The 20,299-nt window shown below is 41.6% G+C and overlaps 1 pseudogene; it reads right to left on the minus strand.

The window, feature by feature from the left end:
• The window catches only part of LOC136505990 (lysine histidine transporter 2-like), a 47,799-nt pseudogene that overhangs the window by 21,310 nt on the left and 6,190 nt on the right, over positions 1-20,299 (minus strand).

Here is a 20,299-nt window from a genome sequence, read left to right on the forward strand (position 1 = left end):
GCAATGTTGGGCTTTCTACCATTCAAGAGCTCATATGGTGTCTTCTCTTTCAATGGGTGACAATAGAGACGGTTGCTACAATAGCAAGCCATGTCGATAGGCCAATAAATTAAGGGTTGCAAGGCATTATAATAAAAAGGTCAAGAACAAACAGTTTTGCAAAGGAGAGTTAGTTTGGAAAGGAAAATTGCTGATTGGGTCTAAAGACAACAGGTTTGGCCAATGATCACCTAATTGGGAAGATCCTTATTGGATTAAACATTGTGCGCCTGGCAATGCTTATATTTTCAAAATGCTAGAAGGGGAAGAGGAGTTTGATAGAGCAATCAATAGAAAAATTCCTAAAGAAGTATTATCCTAGCGTTTGGATTAATACTAGATAGCCGATTTGTTTAGTCGTCGGCTCTAATAGCCAGTACCCAGAGGGTATCACCTTTAGTTCAAAAAGGAAAATTAAACCAAAGGGGTAAAAGCTGATATGATATGTGTCGCCTATAGAGCAAACACACACACAAAGACAATCATGATTCATATTACGATAGTTTCAGAGATGAATTCATAAGGAAAAGACAAAAACTTTATTCATTCGTTGTTTGCTCCTAGTATAGACTAATCGAACACTTTGTTCACAACATCTTGGGCTAGTGTGATATCTACAATGGCTGTCGTGGCATCATCAAAGTCCTCAATCAGCTCCTCATGCATGTTGGGATTATCGGCTATTGGGAAGCCTGGCTCCATGGTACGAAGGTCGTGCCCGGTCTAGACTTACGCCCAGAACAGAGCCACCGCTATGTCACGACAAACACCATGGAGGGCAATCTCCTAGGCATGTGTCGGGATGTCATGCAGATGGTTGATGAGTAGAGGGCCCCGGGCGTTGATGGCTAATGAAGCTATGTTCACCGCTAGTTAGAGGTTTTCTAACTATACCATCAGAGCTAGCAATCAAAGAGGCAAGAAGATTGTCAAGAAAGGGGCAGTGAAGATAAGAGTGAGGGTTTTCTTGGAATTAAGCTTACCCACCACCATGGTGTTGGACTCGGCCAACCTCGCCCGAGTGACATTGGTTTCCTCCTCTGTGGCATGAAGGGTGGCTTGGGAGGCCTCAAGACAGATCTCAAGCTGACCGTTTTCCCAAGTTGTCTCAGAATAATGGTCCTTGGCAGCCCTCTACTCTTGGAGGAAGCATCGGGCGTCATCATCGGTATATGAGTCAGAGGAATTCGATGACAAGTCCAGCGCAGGGGCAGTAGCAGATGCAACATTGGAGGGCTCACCGACCCTAGGAGGAGGCGGAAGGAGTCTTTTATTCAAGACAAGTCTATGGACAAGTTAGAGGATGATTCATTGCCATAAGTAGAGGGCGTTTAGTATTACCTCATGCGGTGGAGGAGCTAGTTCATTGGCATCTCCTCCTCCGAGATCTCATCTGCTACACGCTTGCCACGGTTGTCTTCGGTGGCCATGGGTGCTAGTTTAGATTTTGAGAGGAGGAGAAGTGGAAACCACTATAGGGTTCTTAAAGGTAGAAGGACACAAGAGAATGAGAATAGTTGCGGATGTAGACGTGTTTGAGGCTAAAGCCCTTGACTGGTATTTATTGCCACGAAGACAAGATGCTAGATATCTTGGGACGTGTGAAAGCAACCCCAATTGATGGAAGGGGAAGCACTGCTTCACTAATACTGAGGGGAACGCGATGTTAATGACTGAGAAGGAATTCAAAGGGTTTTGTGATAAAAGCCATTTTTAGATTTAGTTAAGTCAGAGTAAAGCCAGAAATCAGAAATAGGCTAATTCAAATCGGCACTTCTAGCTGAACCAAAAAGTAACATTTATCATCAAGTTTACGTGCTATAGATACTGGAATGTAAATTACAAGTTAAGAGCATCATGAATTGCTCATAGTGCTTTCAGCTGAATAGCATCAACTTCTACAATTTGTTGTTTATCTTCTTCGGCTGATCCGGGAATGCTTTCAAGACTGCTACGAATAGCTTGGCCTTCTTTGACCTTGGTCAGCATTTCTTGCTTTTCTGTTTGATAGCATTTGGGATCTGAGTCAAGTTGGACTCATGACGTTCGATGGTGGCTTTCACACTTTCCAGCTCTTTTTCAAGCTCAGCACGCCTAACTCTCAGCTGATTTTGTTCTGTTTCAATTTTGGAAGAAGAATTCTTCAAATTATCGATTAGTTGTGCTAATTCTTTGGCTTTCTGTTTGTTAGAATTCTTTTTGGCCATCAAAGCTTCATGGTAAATTAGATTTCTTTGAGCCTTTTTCACCTAGGGAGCTTGGTCTTTGATATTGGATATAGGTATCAAGGTCTCAGCAAGATTTGGGGTCAAATTATCCTTGATAGCCAAGAATATTCTTCTTATTGGGTCTGCATCTTGGACCAAATCTGTTATATTCCTCTCAAGCATTGGCAGCATGTCTTTTAGCTGATTTTGGGTTTCATCTAATAAAGTCTCTTGGGAAGAAATGGCTGATGAGCTAATCTCACTTTCGTCTATGTATCCTTCAAAGTTGAAGGAGTAGCTCAGAGCTAGAGAATTAAGTACGTACATGTGAACAAAAGGAACTTATTAGAAATGGTAGATGGGTTGACAATGAGATGAATGGTGAGGAGAACATAATACCTTTTCTGGAAGAGACTTTGGCTGAGGAGAAGGAATAGCCAAAGATGTGCCAACATCTTTTTCAACATTTGGTTGAATCAGCTCTGGACTTTCAATGCTGGTGTCTGCAGGCATCATGAAGTTTTTTGGTTTATATTTGTTATAGAAGGATAGGAATGAGTATATAAATTTCTTACCATTGATTGTTTGCTGAGTTGGAAAATCAATGGGTTGGGTATCAGCATCAACAGGATCATCTTCAACTATTGGATTGTTAGACCTTTGCTCTTGTGCAGATGTTTTCTCAGGTGGTATCTGATAAAGGAGACTGGTCAGAGAAGAGTGTGGATTACATAAGATTAAAAGTCTTGAGGAGATACCTTGGTAGCATTAGGAGGTGAAGTAGAGAGGTTCTTATCTTCTACTATTTTGGGTCTATCAAAAGCATTGGATATTTCAATTGTAATTGGCTCCTTAGGGGGATTAGCCGATGAGAGGTTGGTAGACGCCGATTCAAATGCCTAGGACAACAATTCAGCACCCAAGGCCGATTGAGATGCAATAGTCGATGGCTGCAAGGAAGGGATTGCATTAGAAGTTGGATATCATCTTAAGATGGAAGATAAGTTAAGTTACCTGAGCAATTGATGATTTTGTTCTATGAAGTCTTTTCCAATGGTGGTTTTCTGAGTTACACCTTGGGTTGCCTTGTGTTTTGAAGACTGATATGTGAGTATTGTTGGGGCAGCTGGGGTTTTCATCAACTTTTTCAGAGTGGGTGCAGTTGATCTCATTCTTGAGGCTGGACATGGTGGATAATATTCTATGGGATGCCGTTTCCTGTCCACACTTGGCGGATCAAATTCGGTATCCTACAAAAAAGTTTGTTAGATGAATTGATAGGAGAACTTGTTAGATAATCCTTCTGAAAGAAAAGTAGTAAATTACCTCACTATCAAAAGCAAATTCTTCATCCAGGGCTAAACAATTGGGATGAATTGGACTATAGAAGAGGTGAGAGTGCCATTCTTGCCACTAGGAATCAAACAAATTTGAGAGGAAAGTAGCTCTTGTCCATTCATGTAGGCAAAGAGAAGGAAGGTCTTATCCTAGTTGAAAAACTCTAGAAGCTTCCATCATCTCACTGATACCTTCTCTTGGCTTCAGAGTGTTCCTAAAGAATAGCCGAGGAGGTAGTTGACCAAGGCCGAATTGATGGTGCCGGATTAGAGAATTCATAAGTTGGGAGGTAATTTGGGAGAAAAGAACCAGTAGCCATTTTCCCATGGCCATAGCGAAATTCGGCTGGCAGTACACAGGGTTTGATAATACAACTAAAAATTGCAGTAGTTGTTTCATTTGAGCAACCTAATTCAAACCGAAATTTGACTGGCAGAACTAGTTCATTGTCTTCATCCTCATCTTAAGGCAGCCAAGTCAATATGTTTGCATGAAACCATTTGAAAATTTTCTTGAAAAGGTGGCCTATATCAACAACAATTGTTATGGCTGATGCAGCTTCACCATAATTCATACATTATCGAGTTCTTCCTTCTTTTCCTTTATAATCTTTAGCAAAGTTGGAAAAAGGGAAACTCAGATTCTTGAGATTGGGTCTTATAATCTTATGCATATATAGATTCAGCCACAATTGTATTAACCACCAAGGGCCACTGATGGTATGCACCAGTTCATTTTTCAATAATTGAACATATACTTGGTGCATTAGGTGATAAGCAGACGCCAACAGATATTTTTCAAGGGGGGTTTCATTGCTGGCTGCTAGACGTTCTGCCATGTATTTATGATTATAAGTTGGCCCGCAAGATGACCCACAAAAGGTGAATTTTTCCAGCCACATGTTTAGGAAAGCTACATGCTCTGTTTCATCAACAATCGATCCATCCCCAATATGATTTAGAATATAGCTTGCCCATCCTGTGTAGTCTGATATTTTGGCTAATTTTTTGGACCTCGCACTTAGGAAATCATAGGGTTGCATTGATCCTATTATTCTAAGGCTGGTCAACATGTAAATATCGGCCAAAGTGATGGTCATTGGACCGTGACAAAAAAACAAAAGCATTCAAAGTGTTAGACCAAAAGTAAGATGCAAAAATCAGAAGTGCGTCATTCCTCTCCATTCCAGACAGTGAGAGTGTCAGGCATTGATTCAAGTCATAAATTTCCCAATCTCCAGTCTTTTTCTCTGATACCCTACGGAACCAATCCCTCCATCCCTTAGGCATTTTGAGCCAGTTTCTAAAGGGAGTTTTGGTGTTCTAGGAAGACAAATCTACTATAGATTGTTTGAAGAGGATTTGGTTGGTTTCTTAATTGATGAAATTAGATGGATCAAGGTCACCCATGGGTCCAAGGTAATAGGCATTAGGAACAACAGCTGATGGAATTAGAATTTCGTTCCTCATTTCCTAGAAACTAGTTAGGATAAATTTAAGAAAAAGGAAAATACAGAGTAGTGGGTAATACTTGAAAGTCAGAAGTTTGAAGGCATACCTTAGGAACGTGGTCGTTGGTTGCCACTGTAGCCAAAATGGATCTAAATCTGAGGAAGGTTACTTGAATGACAGTTTGATAGAATAGAGGATTTGCTAGGGTTAAGGCTTTGGCGGTGGCGGCTTTAGCTATTGAAGTTTGCTCAAGAAAGAAGGGAAAAGTAAGCAGGCCGAGCAAGTTGGAAATGATACTGTTGGGGTATTATATAGAATTTGGCCTGAGAGATCAGGAGCCATGCATTTATTTTGGAATGAGCAGTTACAACACGGTGAATAGATGAATAGGAATTTTGGAATAAAATCATTTTTATACTAAAATTAGGGGGCATGTGTTTACACCAAAATTTGGTAAGAAGAACATGAGAACTCGAAGCTTCCAGGATTGTATCATCAAGGAATCGATTAGATGTGAATCAGTATCAACTAATTTAGATGTGATGTCAGAATCGACTATTTTATGGATGACGTTAGTAGACAACGTTAATGGGCTATGCTTGAGTGGCGCCAGGAAGATGTGTTGGACTCTACAAATAAGGAAAATTGGGGTCTAGGTTATTGTTAAGTTTGGAAGTTTTCTTTTATTCCAAGAATTGTAATGAGACATATTTGAGTAGGATTCATGTTTAGGTTCCAGGTATAAATATTAGACCCTGGTTAATGTAAAAAGGATGAACACTCAATCAATACAATCTTTTCAGCTTTCGCCATCATATTAGGAGTATGAGTACTGTAGATCTCGATGAGTTCTTCAGCAAAGAGGGCTACATCGACTGATCGACCTCTAGCTTGCTTGTAAGTACCATCATGACTTGTATTGTGCTTGTAAGGCCACATCAGTTGATTGATCTTTTATGAGCCATAATAGATGTTAGTTATCGATCTGTATATGGTTGCATCAGCTGATTGATCTCTTATGAATCATAATATAGATCAAAGTTATCGATCTTGTGTTAAATAACCTATTATTTAATACAATATCATCAGTTATCGAATATGCTAAGATTAGTAAGAGTTTTCTGGCTATTTTTGGTTGATTCACCCGTTATTGATCTTGCTATAATTAATGTTTTATTAATTATAACAAAATCACCCTATTGAGATAGAGATAGATCGGCATCATATCATGTTAATTGGTCGTCCTTTGATATGGTCACGCTTCAAATCTTATAATTGATGATTTAATTCCGCTAGCTTAGCTGATTTATCTCTATTCCAGTCAAACATAGTATGTATCCAAAGACTTGTTTTAATCTTGAATAAACTCACTAGTTAATGAGATCTAATCTAATGACACTACCATAGCTGCATCAATTTGGTCGAACCTCATTGGTAAGACTTTAGATGAGAAATTATCAAATAGTGGTCTTGTTCATGATCAAGATATGTACTCTGTTTGTTTGCAATGACTGCATCGACTATTTTAGCCGATTTGCCTATACTCTCATGCATAAAGCATGTTTTCATAAATCTATCAACATATAGATGGTTTTATAGATTCTTTGGCTTTAGTTTATTATCATTATCATAGCTGCATCGATCCGATCGAACCTCACTATTGATGATAATAGATTAGACTCAAAACTATTTGTAGATTCATTTATAAGAACAATCGATTTGTTCGCATGCTATACTCTTTTCATCAAACCTATTGGCTCGATGCTTTATATCCATCATGTTCCATTTAGCTGATGATGCTTTCTGATGTCCCATGAGCATCGGTTATTTTGATTCATATCATTATCATTTAATATTAGCTGATAGTCCTTGACTAAAGATCTTCATTTCATGGATACGTTGGATATTGACTATTTAGTCGATAGCCTCATGGAATCGGCTATCTAGACGTACATTTGGAACTTTTTCGTGCAACACCGATATGTTCTACCTTAAATTACTAATAATATTTTCTCTCCTTATTAATTGTAGGTCAAATTGACTGGCACGTCATTGGGTTTTTAGAATCGACTGGTTCTATGTTGAAGCCATGCAGATCTCTGGTCTCTTTCCACTCACATCTTCCCGCTTGCTGTGTAGGTTTTTGTGTCCGTGAGGATAACATCCTCCTTCTTCATGTAGCGTGGACTCTTCTCTCCAATACTGGTAGCAAGGAACGCCATCACCACTGTCCCTACCATGGCCAATGCCGTTAGCCACGCCCGCACCCTCGTCTTCCTTGACGCCACCGGAGCACTGCCACCGCCCACGCCCTCAGCTTCCTCGACACCACCGGAGCACCGCCACCACCCGCGCCCTCATCTTCCTTATCCACCCCACAACCACGCCTGCATCTGCCAATGCCGAGGCCCTTAGGAGCATGTGGAGAGATGCTACCATGCCCCCATGGTGAGTGCATCCGGCACTACCCCTTAGGTGTTCGTTGAAATACCTGTGAGAATAATAGCAACATGTTTATCCCTTTTTCTCTAGATTTTGTGTAGAAACACTTCAAATTTCCTTTGTAGCAAATGTTCTTTTATCTATGGCGAACAAATTAGCTTAAAATACTATGGTCATTTGTAGCACGGTTGAAGACATACTAGTGCTCAAAGTGGGATTGAAATGAGTTAGATGTTGAAATTCATGAGTTAGTTGTGTTGGGAATTGAAGTTTGAATATTTGAATATAGTCTACAACTTTGCTTACTCTACAACATGTTTGAATGACTTAGCACTATCAAACTAATCTGGTTAAATGCATAGGCAACCATGGCATGGTATGTAGTGCATGTTGGTCGGGTGCCTAGGATCTACCTTACCTGGGAAGATTGCTATGCAGAAGTCAATCGCTACCCAGTGAATTTGTGCAAAAAATACAACACAGAAGCTAAAGCTTTGAGGGCATACTATGGTGCAAGGAGTGCAAACCATGGCCATCAGCCGACACTAGGGATTGAAGAGAAGCTAGCCGCCAGAGATATGAAGATTAGGAGAATTGCTCCTTGGTCTTGGAAAGATGTCATGCTTTTATTTATGGCTATGGTCATTACTTTTCTTATTTAGAAGTTGATGTAGGCTTAGTTTCATAGAACAATAGGTGGACTTTGTTGTATGCAACCAATCAAACAATGAATTTGTTCTTGGAGAATAGTATTTAGACTTATTATTAGACTTTGCATTAAATCTCTATTAGTTGGGTAATATATATATGCACAAATGCTACTAGTAGTTGTACGTAGCCAAAACTGACCACAATCATGTCACAGCCATGACTCATCATCGTCCGTTAACCCGTCGGCCAAGAACTAATAGGCAACAAGAAGCGACTGATATCAGTGGGACTGGAGAGCAGCATGATCCGACAAACGGTGACAGTAACAATCAGGATGGTGAGAACAAGGTACCTTGGACCCCTACCACTCTTCTTGAGCTGGATCAAGATGACCAAGATGACCAGGTAACTTAGGTATCATGTGACTATGTAGCCACACACACTAATTAATTGAGAGTCTATTAGCTTACTTGGTGTCTCTAGCAAGAGGTTTAGCTGACCAAGCAGCCAGATGGTTTGGGTAGCAGCAAGGCTAGAACTAGGCAAGGCGTGTCATAACTTTCTACTGGTAGGAATGCACACTGGCACATCACTAAGTTTGACCAAGTTCGTGAGACGCTCACACCTAAAAAAGCTACGCCCAAATACAAGACTATCATCGGGGCACTTGTAAGGGACTACATCTCAATTATGTACATGAAGTGGATGGGGAAATATGATGACCTATGGAGGGTTCTTGAAAGTAAGAAGGATGACATATGGAAGAAATGGATCCCACAGTATTTCACTTTCCCACAGGACTATGACAAGGAGCAAGTCAAGAAAAAAGCAAAAGAAATCATGGGGACATGCTTCAAGACTTTCAAGGGGACATTGTACAAGAAATTTATCCTTGAGGATAAAGAGCCAAATTAGGATGGTGGAGAGTACACCAAGCAGAAGGACTTCTGGCAGGAATTCAAGCAATACAGGCAATTTAAGGAGTATGTGGAACTGAGTAGGAAGAATAAGGAGAACTCGCTTAAAGAGACAAATCCTTATAAACTTGGTTCTCGTGTCTACGCTGGTAAGATGGATACATTTGAAAGGGAACTTGAGAAGGTGGAACACCTTGGCTTTGAGGTTGAGACTGCTAATTGGGAGCCTAGATTGATATATTTCTGTATGGCAAGGGGGTACACCACGGCTCGAATGGGAGCTTTAGCTCCACAAATCCTGCCATGAGCAGCCTCATCTAGAGGATCTCCAAGGTAAATGATGAGGTGAGAAAAGGGACCCGTAGTACTAATAGGGACAATGACGTGCTCACCCAAGCACTCAAAAATAAGGAGCACCCTGGTCACACTAGAGGAAACGGTCTTGTTCCTTGGAAAATAGCATTCGAGGAAGAATCTTCCACTTATCGGAGCCGATTGAGGGGTAGAGCGGCACAAGAGGCAGAGTATATGAGTGTTCTAAAAGAGATGGAAGACAAATTTGAAAAATGGATTGATGAGAGGGTTCAAGAAAAAGTCAATGTACTTATGGCGTTCATGGGATCAGGAGTAGTACCATAAGAACATCTTCCGACTAGCTTTAGCCCATAGTTTAGGGGTCGCAGTAGCTACGGATCGACCCCACTCAACAATGAAGAGGCGAATGCGCCTCATCCGGTGGACAACATCACTGAACCCATAATTGTCAGGCTATACATCCATCAGTAATGAACAACTGACAAGGTGGCGATTAGCTAGGCCTAGCCTATAGGAGATGGGACCATTAATGGCTGCCTAATTCCAATGGGGTATGCCCACGCCAGCATTGATACTATACTTGATAAGAAGTAAACAAGATGCACATTGATTACCCCACACAGGAAGATAGGCAACGCCTTGTTCAGAACAAGGGCGCTCATGTGGCCTGGCGCAAGCACTTCATTAAGCTTGATTACCAGTTGTCTTCGGATGATGATGAGGACGACGGTGAATCTTCACCGCCTAGAGATGATCACTCACCATCTCCCAACAGAGAAGATCACACTACCTTTTCTGGTTCCTTACCATCACCCCGAGAAGATAGATGTCTCCTTCTCCTCCTCCTCATCCTCCTCTCTCTTCATCACCCCTGAGAAAACATAATTGTCATCCTCCTCCTCCTGCACAATAGCCCAAAACAAGATCTAAGGCATCCTCTTAGTCATAGAAAAGGTCCTTGGATTCCGTCGCTAATTCTCCCAAAGTGGACCAACAAAAAAAGAAAAGGGCGATGAGTGGCAGTGTTACAAACTTGATGAACCAACAAAAGGTAGAAGTTGCCTCCAAGGAAGACAAAGTTAGTTTCTAGAATCTATTTGTGTCATTGTCTAAGTGGAGGGTCCAATCTGAATTCAATAGGCAAATAGAGAGTAAGCACAATCAATTAAGAGTCGAAGAAATACACCATGAAGATCAAATGAAGATAAACAAGATTGTCGAAGACAACCTCGAATTAAGCAGGAATGATGCCGTGAACATCTATTATGATTCACTAGCATATGAGACGGCAAGACTGGCAATGCAGTTTCAAAGAGGCAATTTCTTGATGGATGAGGAAGAGTATAAAAATTTAACAACATATATGCATGACTTGCATGATTATTACATGGCCCAAGCACTTGAGACGGGGCAGGCGGGTTTCGAATATATTATTCGTCCGCCGCATGTTTTCCATTATCCTAATGAAGAGAAGCACTTTGTCGGTTGGGATCACTTGTTTTAGCTATTCCAGAGATGCGATCTCGATACACAAATGTTGAAGCTATGGACTATGTAAGTACCCTACTCGCACGATATTATAATTAACTACTCTCTTAATACACAAATAGTTAACGACTGCACATTCCCATGAATTATGCAGGTGTGTAGCAAAATATTGTTTTAAAACAAAGTATGCTCATATGTCTTTCCTGGACCCCGAGCTATTCAACGAGAGAATATGCGGAGGCATGCATGGAAATAAAGTGGAAGATCTGACGGAGACGCTGACTGACATTTTCTAAAATTTTGAGATGAGTAATAAAACCGAAATACTTCTAGCCTACAACTGCGAGTATGTGTTCTCTGCTCTTATTTTTATGGTTGTTCTTTGTAGTTATGATTATTCGTTAACTAGGGTTTTGTGATTGCAGCAACCATTTCGTCTTCATTGTTGTCGATATTAAAAGAAATTGTATCAATGTGTGGGACTCGAAGAAAAAGCCAGTTTCTTTGCTTGATCCCCCTAGTCGAAGTGCTTAATGCGTAAGCGAATCTAATAACATATTATTTTCTAATCACACGTAGCATATTCTAATGTTGCCCCTTTTTCACACTTTATAATGTGGCACAGTGACCAGGCAAGAATGGTTGGTGGGTGAAGGTCCCATTCCAGGTTACACCAATGCAATTGGAGACCCTAGACTAGCTAGCGAGAAACAATGAATGTGGGTTCTACGTAATGTGGATAATGCTTCGCTACCTCAGTGTAAAATCGGAGGCGACATATGCTTTGGTGTGTATAATCCCTATTTCATTTATATATGTTAATTCAACAAAACAATTTACTTATTTCTCTAACATTTTTGCCTTTCGAAACCAGTTTTTTTGAAGGACAGCACAAGAAATTTAAACACAATAGGCTATTAGAAATGGAGGTCATAGCACCGTCATCGGATCTAGCAACCTTGATCGCATCGGAGTGCTTGAAAAAAAGGAACATTCTCCATTGCACAGTCCGTGAAGTACAAGGCGCAGTACGGGCCAGAGCAGCTCGCTAGATTATTGTAATTTATTTTTTATTTCGAGGGATCGAGAGCTTCATAAGTACATTTGTACTATAACCAAAACATTTGTAATGTTTAATGTTGATGGACCTGTCGTCTACGTAGCGAATATAAAGTGAAACCCGATTCCACCAATAAAATAAAATAAAATATAAAACAGTAAAATGTGAAAAAGAGATCACTACCAGTTAGCACAAAACTGACAGTGATGGTAAAGAGGGCACTGCCGGTTCATGGCACAAGCTGGCAGTGTTAGTTGAGCCATCACTGTCGGCTTGAAATCCAAACCGGTAGTGTTGCTGAAGACAGCACCGTCGGTTTGAGCCACCAGCCGGTAGTGATGGCTTGACCAACACAACCAGCTTGAGCCATAAACCGACAGTAATGGCTTGCTCGACACTGCTGGCTTGAGACACAAGCTGATAATGTAGGCTTGTTCAATACTGTTGGTTTGAGCCAAGAACCGACACTCTTGAAGCAACCATCACTGTCGGTTGAGTCTACAAACTGGCAGTGTTGTTCAACTGGACATTGCCGGGTAGAGCTAGAAACCGACACAGTTGCCTATAGATCAGTGTCGGTTCTTAAGAACCGGCAGTGATGCCAACCCTATTACTATCGGTATGCCACTGTCGATTCAAAATTCGGCTGTGAATGAGGTTTTTGAACCGACAGCTGATTTGGGGTAGTATGTACCTCAGCGACATGACTGCACTGGCGAGGGAGACGAGCGTGATGGAGTTGAAGTTTGGGAGCTGCCAGAGGAGCAGGTGGATGGCAGCGAGAATCATGATCCAGGAGCTGGTGTTGAGGGGCTTGCGGTCCGGGCAGGCGACGGTGTAGCACTTCTCGAAGGACTTGCCGCAGGTGACCATGTAGAAGATGCAGACGCTGACCTCCACGATGAGCTGCTGTGGGACGACAATCCAGAGGCCCAGCTTGTCGCCGAACGCGTGCTGGCCCAGCTCGTGGTAGCGGTTGAAGCGCTTCCCCTGGACGCACTCGTGCATCTCGACCATCTACCACAGCGTGTACAGGGTGATCACCCACGACAGGAGCATGGCCACAACGCCGGGACTCCTGCATGCATTTAGAATTTCAGATCCATGAATTAATCACTGTCAGTCGCAATGCAAGGCAAAATAAACCTCTAGTCTTCTCTTGAGATGAATGCAGTGACGGACCTAGGATTTGACTAAAGGGCATGCCGAACAAAAAAAATCCGTATATAGTTTGATAAAGCTATTTGTCTATTCGGTAAACCATTGTAAAATTGGCAACAAAATTCGGTACGAAGGCAGTAAATAATATGATAAGTCTTGAATCAAAGGTTAAGACAGAAACTACGACAAACTATAATAATATAAATAGTTTGAATATAGGCGTATCGTCTGACTTTTTTAGTCGTAACTTTTTATAGAGCATGGATGTCTCGATTACATCATCTTCATCCATTTTAAAGAAAATATCCTATCCAACGAATATGACTAGATGATCGTAAAAAAATATTGTCATCCAGTTTATTCCTTTAGCCTTGTTTTCATTAAAAACTAAAAATACCCTCGCACGATTTAAATATCTGATACGGTACTATTCTAGTAATGTTAAACGAATTGATCCCTAACACTAGTAGAGAACAGACCTTTGATCCTCGGTCAAAATGGGCTCTAGTCCCGGAATTTTTTGCCCCCGGGACTAGAAATACCTTTAGTCCCGGTTGGAGGCTCCAACCGGGACTAAAGGTCCCTGCCCAACAGCTACTGCGCCAGACAGAGGTGGCAGGGACCTTTAGTCCCGGTTGGAGCCACCAACCGGGAGTAAAGGTATACTTTTACTCCTGGTTGGTGGCTCCAACCGGGAGTAAAGGTCTACTCCTGGGCCGTGGCTGCGCCCGGGGTTGGAAAGTTACCTTTAGTCCCGGTTGGATCTACCAACCGGGACTAAATGTTCTCCCTTTATAAATCGGCCGTCTCCTCCTTCCTCCCCGAGCCCGAGCTCAGCACATTTTGAAGCTCACTGCAGTAGTGTTCTTGCTTCCTCCCTCCTCCATTGTTCCTCTATCCATTCTTCGATTCCTCCATCAATTTCTTCGATTCCTCCATCGATTCTTCAGTTGTAAAGGTTACCAATCTCATACTCTTATTTTCACCATTTTCTTATGCCATTTTGTTCACTATATATATTTATGGTTCTTTATTGTGGTTTTTTTTCATTTGTAAGCAATTTGAGCTCAAAATCACTTCAAGCTTGCATATTTACATGAAAGAAGGTTAAAGTATATATAAATATAAACTTAGAAAATAGTTAGAAAATTATAGCAAATCCGTACTAGTTGAACTTGCGGACCGTGTTCAGTTCGGCAAGCATGTTCTCTGTCGAGCGGTAACGGACATCAAGGAGGAGCTTTGATTCTACGAGGGAGAGCGACAACGGTCGTGGGAGACCGTGTTCCCTTCCTCGTAGAATCAGAGCTCTTCCTTGACCAAGTACGGTGCCGTCCGGTGGAGAAATGCTCGCCGAGATGATCACGTAAGCAAGTTCAACTAGTACGGATGGTTATTTATTCACATGTCCCGATATCGTCGTAGTAGTCTGTCAATCACCGTACTTTTTATTTTAACTTTTTATGAAATGAAAAACTTAGAAAATAGTTAGAAAATTATAGAAAATCCGTACTAGTTGAACTAGCGGACCGTGTTCATATCGGTGAGCATGTTCTCTGCCGAACGGTTATGAACGTCAAGGAGGAGCTTTGATTCTACGAGGGAGAGCGACAACGGTCGTGGAAGACCGTGTTCCCTTCCTCGTAGAATCGGAGCTCTTCCTTGACCAAGTACGGTGCCGTCCGGTGGAGAAATGCTCGCCGAGATGATCACGTAAGCAAGTTCAACTAGTACGGATGGTTATTTATTCACATGTCCCGATATCGTCGTAGTAGTCTGTTATGTGTGTACACTCCCATTCTTCTGTTAATTTGCGGAAATATCATGTGAATTACTTACCTGCCGCAGTAAAAGACGAGAACACAATGACCATTAAAAATATCATTGTTTAGAGATCTAGATAATTTTATAGTTTCTTAATTTTATTTGTTTATAAAAGGAGAAATTTATAGTGTATTAAAAAATGAGTATAGAGAGTAGATGGCAACTGCTTCCGGGTCCTCGGCCTCTCATGGGTTTCCAAAGCGACTTAGGCCAGGCCTTCCTCTCATTCCATGCGGCAAGTGTCATGATGAGACGAAGATTGTGATGGAGTACCGAGTGAAGAAGGAGGGTCCCAACAAGGATCGTATCTTCTACAAGTGTCTGGATCGCAATGTGAGTTATTTTATCGTATTTAATGATTATGGTTAGTTTATACCTATTTTCATGATGGTTGTGATTAAAGTTCTAATTTTTTGTTTTAATTTTAGTGGGATGACAGTGGACGATGTTCAGGCTTCTACTGGGAGGAAGAGTATGTTGAACTCGTGCAAAAATATCTTGCACAACAGGCAGATACGGTGGCTAATGAGGCAGTGATCCAGCCAAAGAAGCCCAAAGATGTTGCACAATCGGGGGATCTGTCTGTTTTAGTTGAGATTGGTCGTGAAATCCTTGTGCTCCTGAAATGTATTTTAGCTTTAGTTCTTTTAGTGGTAGTTGGGATTACCTACATTGTAGCGATGCTTTCATAAATTTGTATCTTTTGTGGTGGCACGCATGTTGTATAAATAATTAATTATGATCTAGGTTTTAATATGATATTTATGTCATGTAATGTAGATGAGCCGTCATTGGATGTATAATGCTGATCGCCGCTCCCAAGAGTTCATTGACGGCGTGCATTCTTTGTTACGTGCGGCTAAGGCAAACAAACGCGACAGTTTCATGTGATGTCCATGTGCCATATATAAGAATACGGTGGAATATCCTTGCTCAAGGACTCTTCATTCACACTTGTTCAAGTCGGGTTTCATGCCAAACTATATTTGTTGGACAAAGCACGGAGAAACCGGTGTTGTAATGGAAGAAGGTGAAGAAGAACAATGGGACGACAATGATATTATTCCTGATGGTGCGTGCTTCAATGATACTGCAATGGGAGAAGCTGAAGAAGAGGTAGCCGCAGAAGATGAGTCGGCTGATGATCTTTGTCAGGTCATTCATGACGCACAAAGAGAATGTGAAAGTGAAAAGGAGAAGATCAAGTTTGAGCGGATGCTAGAAGATCACAAGAAATTGTTGTACCCAACTTGTGATGCAGGGCAGAAAAAGTTGGGAACCACACTAGAATTGCTGTAATGGAAGGCAAAGAATGGTGTATCTGACAAGGGATTTGGAGAGTTACTAAAAATCCAAAAGAAGATGCTTCCGAAGTACAATGAATTGCCCGCCACTACCTACGAAGCAAAACAAGTTGTCTGTCCTATGGGGCTAGAAATAGAGAAGATATATGCATGTCCTAATGACTGCATCCTGTACCGTGGCAAAGAGTACGAGAAATTGGATGCATGCCCGGTATGCCATGCGTCGCGGTATAAGATCAGGCGAGATGACCCTGGTGATGTTGAGGGCGAACGTCCGCGTAAGAAAATCCCTGCCAAGGTTATGTGGTATGCTCCTATAATACCACGCTTGAAACATCTGTTCAGAAACAAAGAACATGCAAAATTGCTATGATGGCACAAAGAAGACCGTAAGGTAGACAATATGTTGAGACACCCTGCTGATGGGTCCCAATGGAGAGCAATCGACAGAGAATTCCCGGAGTTTGCAAATGACGCAAGAAACTTAAGGTTTGCTTTAAGTACAGATGGTATCAATCCTTTTGGAGAGCAGAACAGTAGTCATAGCGCTTGGCCCGTTACTCTAAGTATCTACAACATTCCTCCTTGGTTATGCATGAAGCGGAAGTTCATTATGATGCCTGTGCTCATCCAAGGCCCGAAGCAACCTGGCAATGACATCGATGTGTACCTGAGACCACTTATTGACGAACTTCTCATTTTGTGGAATAAAGAAGGTGTACATGTGTGGGATGAGTACAAACAGGAACACTTTGATCTGCGAGCATTGTTGTTCATAACAATCAATGATTGGCCTACTCTAAGTAATCTTTTAGGACAGTCAAACAAGGGATATAATGCATGCACACACTGCTTCGGTGATATTAGAGGTGTATTCTTGAAAAAATGTCGAAAGGTCGTGTACCTTGGCCATCGTCGATTTCTTCCTACAAATCACCCCGTAAGAAAGAAAGGCAAGCATTTTAAAGGGAAGGCAGACCACCTGACCAAGCCTCGCAACCGAACCGGTGAGGATGTACTCGATATGGTCAATGATGTGAAAGTCGTCTTTGGAAAAGGACATGGAAGCCAACCTATTCCGAAAGACGCTAACGGTCACGCACCCATGTGGAAGAAGAAGTCCATATTTTGGGACCTACCCTATTGGCAAGTCCTGGAGGTCCGTAGCTCGATCGACGTGATGCACCTGATGAAGAATCTTTGTGTGAACCTGCTAGGCTTTATGGGTGTGTATGGAAAGCCTAAGGACACATTTGAAGCACGACAGGACCTGCGTTGTTTGAGAGAAAGAGACAACCTGCATCCAGAGAAGACAGATGATGGATGCCATTACTTACGTCCTACTAGCTACACTCTAAGCAAAGAGGAGAAGGAAATCATGTTTGAATGCTTAAACAACATCAAGGTAGCATCTGGATTCTCCTCGAATATAAAGGGTATTATAAATGTGCCAGAGAAGAAATTCTGTAACTTAAAGTCCCATGACTATCACGTTCTCATGACGCAATTACTTCCAGTTGCATTAAGAGGAATTCTACCTCCAAATGTACGTCTAGCCACCGTGAAGCTATGTGCATTCCTCAATGTAATTTCTCAGAAGGCAATTGATCCAACTGATCTAGCTAAACTATAGAATGATGTGGTTCAATGTCTCGTCAGCTTTGAGTTGGTGTTCCCTCCTTCCTTCTTTGATATTATGACACACCTCCTAGTTCACCTAGTCAAGGAGATTTTCACTCTTGGTCCTATGTTCCTACACAACATGTTTCCCTTAGAGAGATTCATGGGAGTCCTGAAGAAATATGTTCACAACCGTGCTCGCCCAGAAGGAAGCATCGCCAAGGGCTATGGAACAGAAGAGGTCATTGAGTTATGTGTTGACTTTATTCCCGACCTTGACTCGATTGGTGTTCCTGAATCGAGACATGAGGGGAGACTAAGCGAAAAGGGGACACTAGGGAGGAAAACATATATTGGTACGGATGATGATTATTTCAATAAAGCGCACTACACAGTTCTATAGAACTCCTCTTTGGTAGATCCGTATATTGAGACACACAAGGATCTCTTACGATCCGAGTTTCTAGGGAAGACTGAAGCTTGGATTACGCATAAGCACATGGAAACTTTCGGTGGTTGGTTGCGAAAAAAATGTCAAGGTGATGAGAGCATCCATGAGCAACTGTATTTATTGGCTATGCAACCATCATGGCATATCGTCACATACAAAGGGTACGAGATAAATGGGAACATATTCTACACAGTAGCCCAAAATAAAAGGAGTACCAACCAAAACAGTGGTGTCCGCATAGATGCCACAGACCCAAATGGGAATAAGCAGACATATTATGGACGCATAGATGAAATATGGGAACTAGAATATGCACCTACTTTGAAGATCCCATTGTTCAAGTGCCAATGGGTCAAGGTGATCGGAGGCGGGGTAACAGTAGACAACGAGTATGGAATGACAACAGTAGACCTTAGTAATATTGGGTACAAAGACGAACCATTCATCCTTGCCAAGGATGTGAATCAGGTGTTCTATGTCAATGATATGTCTACCAAACCAAAAAGAGGGAAAAACGATAATGACTCAACCAAAGAGCCAAAGCGCCACATAGTTCTTTCAGGGAAAAGAGTCATCGTGGGAATTGAGGACAAGTCGGACATGTCAGAAGAATATGAAAAGGATGATCGAATTCCGCCCTTCAAAGTGAACAAAGACCCTAGCATCTTGGTAAATGATGAGGACACTCCATGGTTACGAAGCGATCATAACCAAGGGACATACGTAAAGAAGAAGTTCACTGCTGTGCCCACTTGATGATATAGTGATTTAATATAGTGTGTGTTTGAGATATTATGTAATAATTGTGAATTCAGATGTTTATTATGTCATGTTTCAAATTAAATCAATGTTTGATTTGGTGGGATTTCTCTCTCAAAAAGGTAAATTAGAATACTGAGTGATGAAAAATTAAAATATTAACGTTAAAATGATGTGAAAACAAATTTCCTGTCCAAAACCAATAGTTTTAATAATTTTAATTAAAAACTACATTTTTGCATTAACAAAATAATAAATATTAGTTACATTATGTTTTATAATTCTAACAAAAAATAAAAAAAGTTAGGTTATAGATTTTGCCTATGTGCAATAAACAAAAAGAAAATTCATATTTTTAACAAAATAATTTTATGCCTTTTATTTAATTTACTATGTATTTAACAAAAACTATTGTATTTCTATTGTATTTAACAAGACTATTGCTTAAAACAGGCGGGAAATGAAACTGCAGGCCACCTTTACTCCCGGGTGGGAAGCCCACCCGGGAGTAAAGGTGGGCTGCAGTTTCGTGGCCCGCCAAAAAAAAATCCTTTACTCCCGGTGCGTGTTACCAACCGGGAGTAAAGGTATACCTTTACTCCCGGTTGGTAACATGCACCGGGAGTAAAGGTACCTTTACTCCCGGTTGGTAATACGAACCGGGAGTAAAGGGTTTTTACTCCCAGTTGGTGGATGGCACCGGGAGTAATTCTCTCTGATATATAACCTCCAGCGCCTGGCGCAGATCGATCCGCTCGTCTTCTTCCTCGTCGAACACCGCCGCCCTCTTCTTCCTCGTGCTGTGTCCATTCGCCTTCCGTGACACCGGCGCCGCCCTCTTCTTCCTCGTGCGGCCTCCACCGCGCGTGCCCGTGCCCCTCCTCCGTGCGTGCCCGTGGCCCTCCACCGCGCCCGACTCCGCGCCCGAGGCCCTCCACCGCGCCCGTGGCCCCACCACGCCCGAGGCCCTCCACTACCGAGCTCTCGAGGTGATATGTTCGTCGATCTCTTTGTACATTCGCCCAAGCCCTCCACTGCCGAGTTATAGATCACGTTGAAAACTACAACTTTGGTGTAAGCCATGTCAACGCTCGAGGTCGATTGAAAATTCCAAATTTTGAATCACAAAATCTAGGAACTGAAAATGATTATTTGGAACTCTAAATGATTTTAAATAAAAATAAAAAACCTGATCACTGGGACCTGAACTCATGACAAGTTTAATTAAGGACCACCAATGAAATTACTTTAGAAATTAATTAGATCGATGTA

This window comes from Miscanthus floridulus, chromosome 14, assembly GCF_019320115.1.
Source record: "Miscanthus floridulus cultivar M001 chromosome 14, ASM1932011v1, whole genome shotgun sequence".
Lineage (NCBI taxonomy): Eukaryota > Viridiplantae > Streptophyta > Magnoliopsida > Poales > Poaceae > Miscanthus > Miscanthus floridulus.